Here is a 12,140-nt window from a genome sequence, read left to right on the forward strand (position 1 = left end):
GATGAGAAACTGAGACAAGTAGGACTAAATGACTTTTCCAGGTCACAGTTAATAAGTAGGCTGGATTTGAACTCAGGTCTTCTTTACTTTAGGTCAGGCCCTTTATTTATTCACTGTGTTACCCACCTTGCTGCTCCAGGAAGCCAAAAGAGATTTAATGACTTCCTTAAAGAAAGAATTCCTCTCTCTTGGTCTGGTGTTCTTTCCACTATTCCATTTCTTTCTTTTTGTTTTTAATCACTCATCAGGTATTCTGGAGTTTCTTTGTATGATTATAGTCTCCATTTCCAGGACAACTGGAAACTGAAAAACTGCATATACCATCAGTTTGCCTCATACACAAAACATGATCCAGTGTCAAGAATTTAGTCCTAATAACTGGATTCTGAGGAAAAAGCCCAACTTGGGCTATCATGCAGTTGATTAATTCAAATTATTTTAAGCCAGTACACCTTCTGATCCTCTCCTTGTTTAGGATATAAGAACCAACCCCCTTTACCTCTATTGCATTTCAACTCTGCTGAGTTCAATTATTAAATAGGCCACAAGAGCTAACAATTTCAAAAGTTGTTTTCAGCAGTTCAACATAATGGATAATTAAAGGATACATTAGGGAAGGGGGAATCGTGCATACATATATAGCAATCATCACTGTAATTGAATAAAATTGTTAGGAGTCAAACATGTGCACTAACATTTCTAGGAGGTCAATTAGACCAAATGTAAGTTTATTACCGTGTGCTTTTGAAAGGAATTCCATAATGAAAAGAAAAAAGGCAAATACTTTACTTTCTATGTAAATAATAAATTATTTGCATATCCCAGATGATTTCTTTTCCCTTTATCCATTCCCTCCTTGCTACTGCATTTCAAGAAATATTTATTGTTGGATCCACTGTGTCTAGCAGCATGCTAAATCCTGTGGGATGGTATGCATCTTCTTTAGGGACTCAGAAATATATTCAATTCAACAAACATTTATTAAAGATTATTAGTACTAGATGCAGTGATAGGCTATGGATACAAAGATGAAAATTAAAACAAAATAATCTCTGCCCTCAAGGAGCTTACATCCTTCAGGAAAACATCCATTTATAGCAAAGGGTAAAAGGCAAAGTTGAGAAAATTCTGCCTCTGAAAGAATATACCCTTTTATGAGCCACCATTTTGGCAATTTCTTTGGTATCCATGAATGAACAGGGCATTAAAGTAAGAGTAACAGTTTTGTCCATCTTCAGCAGATGACTCGATGCTTGACATGCTCTTCCCTGAAGAGATGGAGTACCCAACTATAGCTATTTAGTGTGATAATGGCGTTTGATAGACTGGACACAAACACCATTGTCACACTCCATAGCTCTGGCAAGGATAACACACAGCCCAAAGAATATTAGTTGCACTTCCACATGGCAGCACTGCCATGAACCCACCAAAAAGGAAGTCTCCAGATCTCTATGCATTACCTGAAAGGGAAAGAGGAGATAGGACACCATGACAAACTTTATAGGAAATGGAGAGACAAGCTGAAGGAAGTCATAACAAAAGGTAGAAGATTCTCCTTGCCCTGTCCAAACTGAAACTGCCTTATGAGAGTAGTTATTTGGTCTACACTGACACTAGCAAATCTGCCCTTTGTTCTGCTTTCATAGGATCACAAAATCATCTATCTAGAACCGGAAAAGACCTCAGAGGCCATTCATTCCAGCATCCTCATTTTAGAAAGGAAGAAACTAAGGATCAAGGAGTGACATCATATACAAGATCACACAAATAATAAGAAACAGGAAGAATTCAAACCCATGTTCTCTGATTCCAGAGTTAGTGTTTTCCATGTTACATATTCTTTGTCCTACAATTAAGCACTCCTTAAAGTAAGTGGAGATTTCTTAAGGAAATCAAATATGTGATGAGCCCACTAGAATATTTGTTTTCACTTATTTTTTTTAGGCTGAGAAAATAAAACATCTACAGTGGATACACTACTGTATGTGTGAAACCAGAATTTGACAAACAAAAATATTTTGTGGGAATGCATATAATAAGCAAGCATAAAGTTATGAAAAGGCTCTCTTTCCCTCCATCTCCCCCTTCCTTAATAATTCCTAGCATATTATTAATGCCTGCTTTAAGTCTGTGACAATTTTGGTAAGTGGTATTTTCTTCCCAAGAAAGAAAACTCACTTCTTTTAAGGAATAGAATTTTGACATCAGTAGCATGGCCTTGGTTACCTAACAACCAAGCTCAGTTTGGATTTTAAATCTCAGTCCATTATGGTAGTGGAAAGGAAAAGGAGTAAAATTGAAGAGACAGGAGGTAAGCTTAGTGAAAAGGACCTATTCATTTTGGAGGCAATAGCATTCAGATCTTAGCCAAAAGGAGACCTATCTGTGAAGCAATCCTGCTCTAGATTTGCACAGGTTTCCAGTTTGAATTATTTTTTTGATAGTACTAAACTCCTTGCCACAGTAGAAAAGACAAGAAGCTAAGTATTTTACTTCACTGATTTTCTTTTTTACTATGCAGTAAAAAGAGGAAAGTTGGGGCTAGGTTCATGTTTCTCAGAATTGCCTCTTTTTCTAAATACAACCAGAAATACTTTCTAAATTTAATGTTGTCATATCCTTGAGCACCTAAAATCAATTTTCTTTGTATTTCCTAAAGACAATCTGGTTTCCTGTCTCCCAGTAAATGAAATCAGCAGGCTTGACAAAGACAACAGGGCTTCAGGTTTTGTGAGGATTGATATATTTTTAAAAGTCATTTTTATCATACTCAGATTGAGGGAGTTGGCTCCAGCTATTTGCTTATCTTCTTGGTTTGTTTATCCTTTTAATAGGATGACTCATTTCCCTTTAGAATGTGACTTTGGTCCATTAGCCAAACAGGCCACTGATTGCTTCGGTAGTATGATTTGAGGGATATTAGAAAAGCCCTTCCCAGCCTCTTTCTTACCCTCAAATGTGTCTCCACAGGCTAGACATTAGTAACTGAAATTGTTCTGTTACTAGAAATTCTTTTTAGTCCCTTACAAAGCTCCAAATATTCCTGGGAAGGATCAAATGTCCAGGTTATAATCAATCATCAACAGTCTAGCATGAATTAGTTGAGGAAATCCTCTCCAGTAAGCCGAGTGGTTTTCTATTAACGAGCTTTTAACTACAGAAAGTCAAGACATCAAAATGGCTATTGAGCCCCAGCTTCAGTAAACTAAAATATAGCACTGTATTCACTATTTCTTATTCTTATCCTCAGAAATTTCTGGACCCTTATTCGTAGCATCCAATTCTGAGCTTCCTTAAAACTTGCCCAGACTCATCCAAAGGATCTGATAAAAGGCCTCATTTCTAAAATATATAGAAAACTGACTCAAATTTATAATAGTTTAAGTCATTCTCCAATTGATAAATGGTCAAGAGAGATGAAGACAGTTTTCAGATGAAGAAATTGAAAGTATTTGTAGCCACATGAAAAGGTGCTCCAAATCCCTATTGATCAGAGAAATGCAAATTAAGACAACTCTGAAATATCATTACACACCTGTCAGATTGGCTAAGATGACAGGAAAAGATAATGATGAATGTTGGAGGGGATGTGGGAAAACTGGGACACTGATACATTGCTGGTGGAATTATAAATACATCCGGCCATTCTGGAGAGCAGTTTAGAACTATGCTCAAAAAGTTATCAACTGTGCATACCCTTTGATCCATCAGTGTTTCTACTGGGCTTATATCTCAAAGAGATCTTAAAGAAAGGAAAGGGACCCACATGTCTAAAAATGTTTGTGGCAGCCCTGTTTATAGTGGCAAGAAACTGGAAACTGAGTGGATGCCCATCAATTGGAGAATGTCTGAATAAATTATGGTATATAAATGTTATGGGATATTATTGTTCTGTAAGAAATGACCAGCAGGATGATTTAAGAGGCCTGGAGAGACTTACATGAACTGATGTTAAATGAAATGAGCAGAGCCAGGAGATCATTATACACGGCAACAACAAGACTATATGATGGTCAATTCTGATGGACATGGCTCTCTTCAACAATGAGATGATTCAAACCAGTTCCACTTGTGCAGTGAAGAAGAGAGTCATCTACTCCCAGAGAGAGGACTGTGGGAACTGAGTATGGATTATAACATAGCATTCTTGCATTGTGTTTTCTTTCTCAGCTTTTCTTTTTCCTTCTTTCTTGATCTATTTCTTATGAAACAAGATAACTGTATAAATATGTATGCATATATTGGATCTAACATGTATTTCAACATATTTATCATGTATTAGACTACCTGCCAACTAGGGGAGGGAGTGGGGATAAGGAGGGGGAAATCTGGAACAAAAGGTTTTGCAAGAGTCAATGTTGGAAAAATTACCCATGCATATACTCTGTAAATAAAAAGCTTTTGTCAAATAGATAGATAGATAGATAAATGAATAAATAAATAAACAGAAACTTGCCCAGACTGAGTTCTACCTTTTCTATTGCCATAGCAACATCTCAGAACTCACATGCATGGATGTGAGCAAGCTATGATGACTTATATAACTTTCATCTAGTTCAGTTGCATTCAATACATTTAACAAACACATAATACTAATGCTTAATCTGTTATGACTCAGATTTTATGTGTGTTTTATATCTTTTTCATGTATTTGATTTCTTTCTTTCATTTGCCCAAAGGTGCCTGGGGACCTAGAACAAAGCTCCTCACACATTTTAGTATATGAAATGAAAGTGTTTTGAAGACAGGGATGGGATTTTTCTCTTTGAATCTCTTGGGAGCAGCAAAACATCTTGGCATAAAGGAGATGGTTAACAAGAATTAGCTGGTTTTGAAAGACACTACTCTATTAACTACAATCTCTTAGTTGTAGTCCTTCTCTTACTATTTCTCAGAACTTATAGTAAAGATAGCTGAATCTAGGAAGAGTGGAGAAGAAGCTAAAAGGGAGTGAACTGCTTGTTAGATTGGAGTGTTAATGGTTGTTTGAAGATGAATGTACTGTGTGAATATTTTTGGCTACCTTTCATAGTCCTCGGCCATAGTGGAGGTATAAACTTCTCTCTACTGTCCCCGCTGGGTGGCTCATCACTTCTTAAGAATTCTACAAAGGAAGAAAAAGAAGAAGAGATGAGAATTGAGGGAGAAACAGACAGAGAAAGACAGAAAGAGTGCATTTAGTAAGTGTTATGCCAAGCATTGTACTAAGTATTGCAATTACAAATACAAGCAAATACAAGAAAGAATTTGCAATCTAATAAGGGAAACTGGACTAAGAACTAAGAAAAGTCAAAGTTAAAATGAGGTTTATACTATCTTTTCTTCTTTAATCCCTACTATTCTTCCAATTTTCTATTTCTTCATAAACCCCAAAATGAAGCAATTCTCAGCATTGCTGTCCACCCTGAACCTCCTACTGGACATTTTCCCTCCACCCTCAAAGCAAAGATCCAGAAGGTTCTAATCAGAAAATAGACAAAGGTTATTCTTTCATCAATAAGCATGAAAAGGTGACATCTTGGAGAAGATGTTATCTTCAGGGTAACTTCTCCAGAGTTCTTCAGATGGATCATGGAAGATTTCTGATTGCTCTGATTTCTGATCAACTCATAAAGATTTACAAAATGTCAGCTATGAACTCAGCACTTTATATTTAGCCATTTAAAAATTTTTGCGACAATATCAAATGATTACCTTTTATTATTATTAATATTTTTGGCATTAATAACAGAGGTAATAGCTGCTATTGTTGTAGTGCTTTAAGGTTCGAAAAACACTTTTCATGTTATTTTTTATGATCCTTGCAATGCTTTGGGGGTGGGGTGGGATGGTACTATAGGCATTAAAGCAAGCAGGATAGTGAAAGAAATACTGGATTTAGAGGAAAGAACTGTATCAGACTCCACCCCTATGACATAAGATTAAACTATATGACCATGAGAAAGTCACTTTGTTGCTTATTTCACTTTTTTCATCTGTAAAATGTGAATAAAAATAGTTCAAGTACTTACTTCACAGGGCTGTTAAGAAGATCAAGTGAGAATACAAAATATAAACTCCTATAATGTAAGTTCTCTGAGAGCTGGAACTATTTTTGCTTTTTCTTTGCACTCCCAGGGCCTTAAGGTAGTGTTAAAGTGTTTATTGAATGCTCTTATTCCTCTGTGTGTGTGTGTGTGTGTGTGTGTATAGACAGAAACAGAGACAGAAAGTAAACAAGAGAAAGCATTAAACTCCAATCAGTTTCTAATCCAGTTCATTGAAAGGATTTAGTCATTCATTTGACTGATAAAGTGATGATACTCATCTTTTTTTTCCCCCTCCAGCATAATCTTGTTATGTCTGAAGATTCAGAGTTTGAAATTACAGCAGGTTCTTTTGGTAGACTTCTCAGATACACACATACATACACACACACACTCATACACGCACACATACATACACATATCTTATACAAATATACATACACACATTTTCAGAAATATACATGTATATAAAACTACTGAAAAGTATGCTATTTTAAATTTCATTAGTTATATCATTATTTCTAGTGTACAGTAAAGTGAAGGTTTTCAGCTTACAAAGTAGATAATGAAATAGTTTGGTTTTGTTTTTTAAATTTGATTTATTAATTTGACATAATTAGGAAACTCCTCTACCAAAGTTATTCTGTTGCTAGCTGGAGATGACACTGGGCTCTTGAATGCTGTGTCCCGAATATCAACTTTAGCAAGGTCTCCTATGTTGGAAACACTGAATACTGGCCCACTGAAAGACTATGTTATGCATTAACAGAAAATCAACATAGATAGGGACAGAAAGTCCAGATCAGAAGGCTGGCTATCAAGTAATAAATCTGTTAAAGCTCATCTACTATGAGGTGAGGAGGAACTGTGATCAGAGTGAATGGAAGGAATCCTGAGGGAGATCATGGCTCCTTGAACGGAACTAAAATATGCCACAAAGAAAATTACCACCTTGATGTATTCTCCTTCAAAATTCATTGAAACTTTTTTTATTCTCACTATATGGAAAATCAACATACCAACTTAAAATGGTTATCCCTGGACAGGCAGGATGGTATAAAAGTGAAGAACACTAAATAAGAAATCAAGAGAAATGAATTCAAATGCTGGATCTATGCCTATGTGAGTTTGAGTAGCTTAACCTCTTTGGGCCTCAATTTCTTATAATGAAATGGTTGTCCTAGATCAGTGGTCCTCAAACTTTTGTTCTCAATATCTTTATCCTATTAAAAATGATTGAGGATCTGTCCAAAGAGTTTTTGTTTATGTGGGTTATAATTATAGATATTGATCACATTAAAAATAAAAACCAATTATGAATTTGTAGACTCTCTGAAAGGATTTCAGAGATTCCTCAGGATGCTCTGGACCAGAATTTGAGAACCACTGTCCTAGATGATCTATAAGGCTCCCTCTAACTCAAAAAAACTATGATACAATCTATGATTTCTGAGGAAGTTTTGATTTTGTGGGAGTATATCATTCTCCACCATATAGTCTACAACCCATTTGTGACTTAGCAGATAAATATATTCCTATAATAAAACCAATGAATGCTAACCAGCGTTTCTATAGGACTTTCCTCATGATAACCCTGCAGGCAGGTAGTTATTATTAACCCAGGTCTCTTGACTTTAGGTTCTGCATTCTTTCCACCAGATCTAAGCTCATGAGATCTCTTGCTAACTGTTCTTTAAATCAATCACCAATGTAAGAGCTAACAGGAGTTCTCAATAAATTATCATTTGAGTGGCTGACACTTGAAAGGGAAAGGCTGTTTGCCTAGTGATTCTTGTGAGCCAATTTCATTTCTGTGCTGATGCTTAATTATTCTTAAGTACTATCTGCAGAATAATTAAAGGTGAGAGAGGAAGAGAAGAAGAATGTCTGTGGAGGTTGGTATTTTATAAAATCAAAAGATAAACCCAAAAGATATAGTATCAAGGGAACCTTAGGTACTGGACTTACCCTTTCTTTTATGGGAGCATGTTTATTGTTTATTAATTCTTTTATTATTTTGCCTGTTTCTTTCTAGGCTGGGTTTTTGTTAAATCTGGGCTAGCGAAACATTAATTGACCCTAGTTCTTATACTCCAAACAACTGGCTCTGGCTGCCTTCTTCATTTCTTTTACCTTCCTAGAGAAGGCAACGCCAACCCTTTAGATGGCAGATGCCTGCTTTCTCCTCAAGGCCTCAAAGTTTAGTCATTTTAGCAGAAAGACAAACACATTTTCCTAGAATCCCAGATGCTACCCAGGTTTTGTCTTCTGAAATGTTAACCACCTCTCCCTGTCCAAAGTGTTTGGTGTCAGTGCCTGCTCCCAAAGCAAAATCTACTTTACCTCAAGGGACAGAAAGTGATATAAGGAGACACTTACCACCTCCAAGAGTGGCTGCATGGTGGGGAGCTTCTCCTCTGCAGGGTCTGTCCCAGATTCTGATCTGAACAGTGACTGGGCCTTGGCGTTCCACACATCTCTTAGAGCTAGATGCATCCCTCTAAAGAGCTTTCTCCTGCTTTGCCTTTCAGCAGCCCAGAGGCAGAAACAAGGCCCTCTGCAGCTTCTGTTCCCAGTGTGCCTTTCCCTCTCTCCCTTTATGGGATCCAGGGATTTAAAGTAAACAATTCTTTCTCTTTCTGATAAGTCACATTAAATTATTGATTTGGGGGAGGGGGAGGTCGACCTCAGTCCACTAAGTTAGTCACCTTTGGCCAAACAGACCAAGCACATACTGGAAATCCTGGGTTAGTTCCCCCCACCCCACCCCCCAGCTTGTGGGAGGACACAAACTTGATATGTAATAAGGGTTGTAGAACCTGAGAGTGGAAAAAGTTGGGTTTGAGAAGAACATAGGCAATAATATCTGGTGGGTAACTCAAGAGTTTTCTCTGAAAGCTGGGCAAGCCTGTTTAACTCTCTTCACACCAACCATCAGCTAGCAGGTTACCACTGTTCTCTTTCCCCCTATCTCAATGCATTTTAAAATTAAGGCTCCTTTAGGGAGCTCTTTAGGGAACTCTTTTGTCTAACATAAAGGGAATTTGTAAAGACGTAGTCTTGGCTGGAAAGGGGAAATCGGTCACTATGTCTCTTCAGATTTCCAAAAAAAAAAAAAATCAAACGAACAAAAAATGAATTGAGTATATTAGTCTGTTAATTTATTTTTTCTTGGTTCTGTCTAGTTTGAACTAAGCAATACTTTGGATAAAATCCTGGCCTTTTCAAGTGATCATTTCTTCTACTATTATAAATCAAATTACAGTCACTAAGCTCTCAATCGTTATTTTGAGGGAGCTGGAGGGAAGAAGGTGGTCCAGACCTTGATCCATCTAGAGAACTCCTGGTGTGAAAACTGCCCACCAATTTAGATCAACGACTAATTTGTAATTTAAGAATCTCAGGAAACTGGGATGGGAGGGTCAGGGGAAGGGATGGCAGTGGGAAGGGATAGCAGTAAAAGGTTAAAATTCCTGCACTGGGTCACCTATATCAGAAGAACTGAACTTCTTGGACTCCAATGCTCTCTCTCATTTACTACAGTTTATTACTTATATTATTATTATAAATAATTAATTTATTACGATTTTTTAATCTTCATGGGATTTGAGGGGTATTTTTCCCTTTCTGTGATGAGTAAGTCAGTTTGGCAATAAGTGTATCTCATAATAGAAAAAAAAAATTCTAAATGTCTCCACTACCATTTGTGGACTCTTAAAGTTGTGTTATCATGACTCTAAAAGCCCACTGTGAACAAATAATTTTAGGAGACAGACCATTGAAATATGAATAACAGTGGTTATCTTTCTCTTTTGCTCATAATTACTACAATGACACTACTGAGTACAAAGGATAAGGGGGGAAAAGGGTTCTTTTTGGCTTTGTTTTGTTTTTATAAATGGCTTTGCAGCAGAGAGGCATGTTTTGCTACTGTTTTTTGTTTGTTTGTTTCCTACTCAGGGAGAACTTTTAAAATAGATTCTAACTAAAGTACAGGAAGTTTCTATAGAGAAGACAGGAAGGGGGATACTAGTTCCTGAACAACGATTTCTCTTCAGTTTCCCAATGACAATTTGGTTTATCTCCTTATATGAAGAAAAAGTGGACTGTCCAAAATCACCCAGGCTGTCCATGAAAGAACTATGTGACTGGATATGGTAATTTAAGGGCAAAACATTTGTGCTATAAAAATCTAATCTGTCATCTTGAGAGGAACCAAATAAAACATTTTTCCAGAAAGTTTTCCGTATCCTGCTCCCAAATGAAACTTCCAAACTCATGTGTATTTTGTCACAGGGAGACAAAGCTCAACTTCAAAAAAGGAATTTTGTTGGCATTGTCTTGCACGGTATATGGTAAATTGATTTGTATTTATTTTTTAATTTGTTTCACCACCTGGTTTGGTTACGGTAATCATATTTCTTTACTGAATGATTATGAGTTAAAATCCTTTAGGGAAAGTGGAAAGCTTTGCCAAGTGAGTTTTCCAGACATATATTCTTACAAGAGACAAGCAGATCCCTCCCACCTTCAGTTCTCAGCAGGATGCACATCTGGAACACTTTTCCTCAACATTTCTCACTAGGCGAAACCTGAAGCTTGTTCCACAAATCCCCACTTTCTCTTCAGTTCTAAAACCATAACTAGCGGAAATGTTAATTTCTTTAAAATTCCCATTGGTACTGCCTCTCAGTCACTTGGATATGTTAGAAGTAGGATGATCCTTATATTTTGGCTCCCTTCTGTCCCACTGCCTTTAAGACAGCTACTGTGATAAAGTATTGTTACACTTATGATGCTCATTAGGAGGCTACGGGTGGTAAGAGTTGATACATACTCATGGTTTTTTAGAGTAAAGTGTGAAGGTAAGTACTGGGATTTTTAACATTGTAGGAAGTTTAGGTTTTAGATGTAGTCATTTCAGGGAGCATTGGAAATTTTCACTGAGAGGTGGTGAGCAAGGAGCCAACTCCTGTTTCACAAGCTGGGGGTGGGGATGGGGTAGGGTACAGATAAATGGCACAATGGACTAGCACTGGCCCTGGAGTTGAGGAACTGAATTCAAAACCTCAGATATTTAACCCTTTAGTTGTGTGCCTTCAATTGCCTCCCAAAGAACAACTTCAAGAGATCATTTTGACCATCTGAAGTCAAAGTCTTACTGGACTATCTGGAAGTCATCCCAAATTCAGAAAGAAATCCAGAATTATGTGTAACAAATGCTGCAAAAATAACGTTTTGGTCATGTATACTTATTGTGTATCTAATTTATATTTTAATGTACTTACCATCTACTGGTCATCCTGCCATCTGGGGGAGGGGGGCTCTTATGGGTCTTACAGAGCGTGGTAGGGCACGACTGGCTGGGGGTCTGCATATATCCTGTAAATAAAAGGCTATTAAATTAAAAAAAAAAAAAAAAAAAAAAAAACAAATGCTGCAAAAAAAAAAAAAAAATGTAAATTTCCACTCACCATGAGGAGCAGACACCCAGAATCCTCTCTTCTCCTGGAGTTGGAGTATGGAAGGGTTTCCATCCTTCTCCCATATTACCACTGAAAAGCTACATAGACGCTTTTGGAAATAACGTAGGAGTAGGAATTCATTACCCTTAAGATCATTAAGTTTAAGAAGCGGGGTAACTCTTTATCATGGAGAAGGGTTTTGAAAATGTTGATGCTCATGATTGAGAATTCCAGAAATGTGGTTTGGAGAAGATACTGTTGCCCTTGTTGGTTTAAACGGTAATGGCTAACCCTTTCACAGCCTTTAAGGGTTCCATTCTTACTTGTTCCTTACAACGCCGCGATGATGGAGGTAGGAAAAACTGGCCCCATCAGAGACTGGCGCAATGCTATCGCTTCAGGCTAAGATCACGTGTCCCCAATCTCATCAACGCATGCGCAAATGACTCCTCAACGTTGACTGACTAGGCCCAAATCCTTGGCTAAAAAAACCTCCCCTTTAACTGGAAGACCCTGTGAGGCGGCTGTCCTCACACAGTACTGTAGATGACTCAGCAAAACTGATGACATATAAGAAACCCACGTCACTGGGTACCAAAACCTCATCCCGGTCATTGCTGCTTCAGTTGAAAAAGCCACGTGTCCT

At 37.3% G+C, this 12,140-nt stretch overlaps 1 long non-coding RNA gene across 1 annotated transcript; it reads right to left on the reverse strand.

The window, feature by feature from the left end:
• Positions 1-957: 957 nt before the first annotated feature.
• Positions 958-11,284, reverse strand: LOC116420506. The gene is made up of 3 exons (XR_004230844.1): positions 8,409-11,284; positions 5,027-5,107; positions 958-1,463 (listed from the first exon to the last, which is right to left on the reverse strand). It is a non-coding gene; the product is annotated as an uncharacterized LOC116420506 (long non-coding RNA).
• Between the last annotated feature and the right edge of the window lie 856 nt (positions 11,285-12,140).

Source organism: Sarcophilus harrisii, chromosome 1, assembly GCF_902635505.1.
Source record: "Sarcophilus harrisii chromosome 1, mSarHar1.11, whole genome shotgun sequence".
Lineage (NCBI taxonomy): Eukaryota > Metazoa > Chordata > Mammalia > Dasyuromorphia > Dasyuridae > Sarcophilus > Sarcophilus harrisii.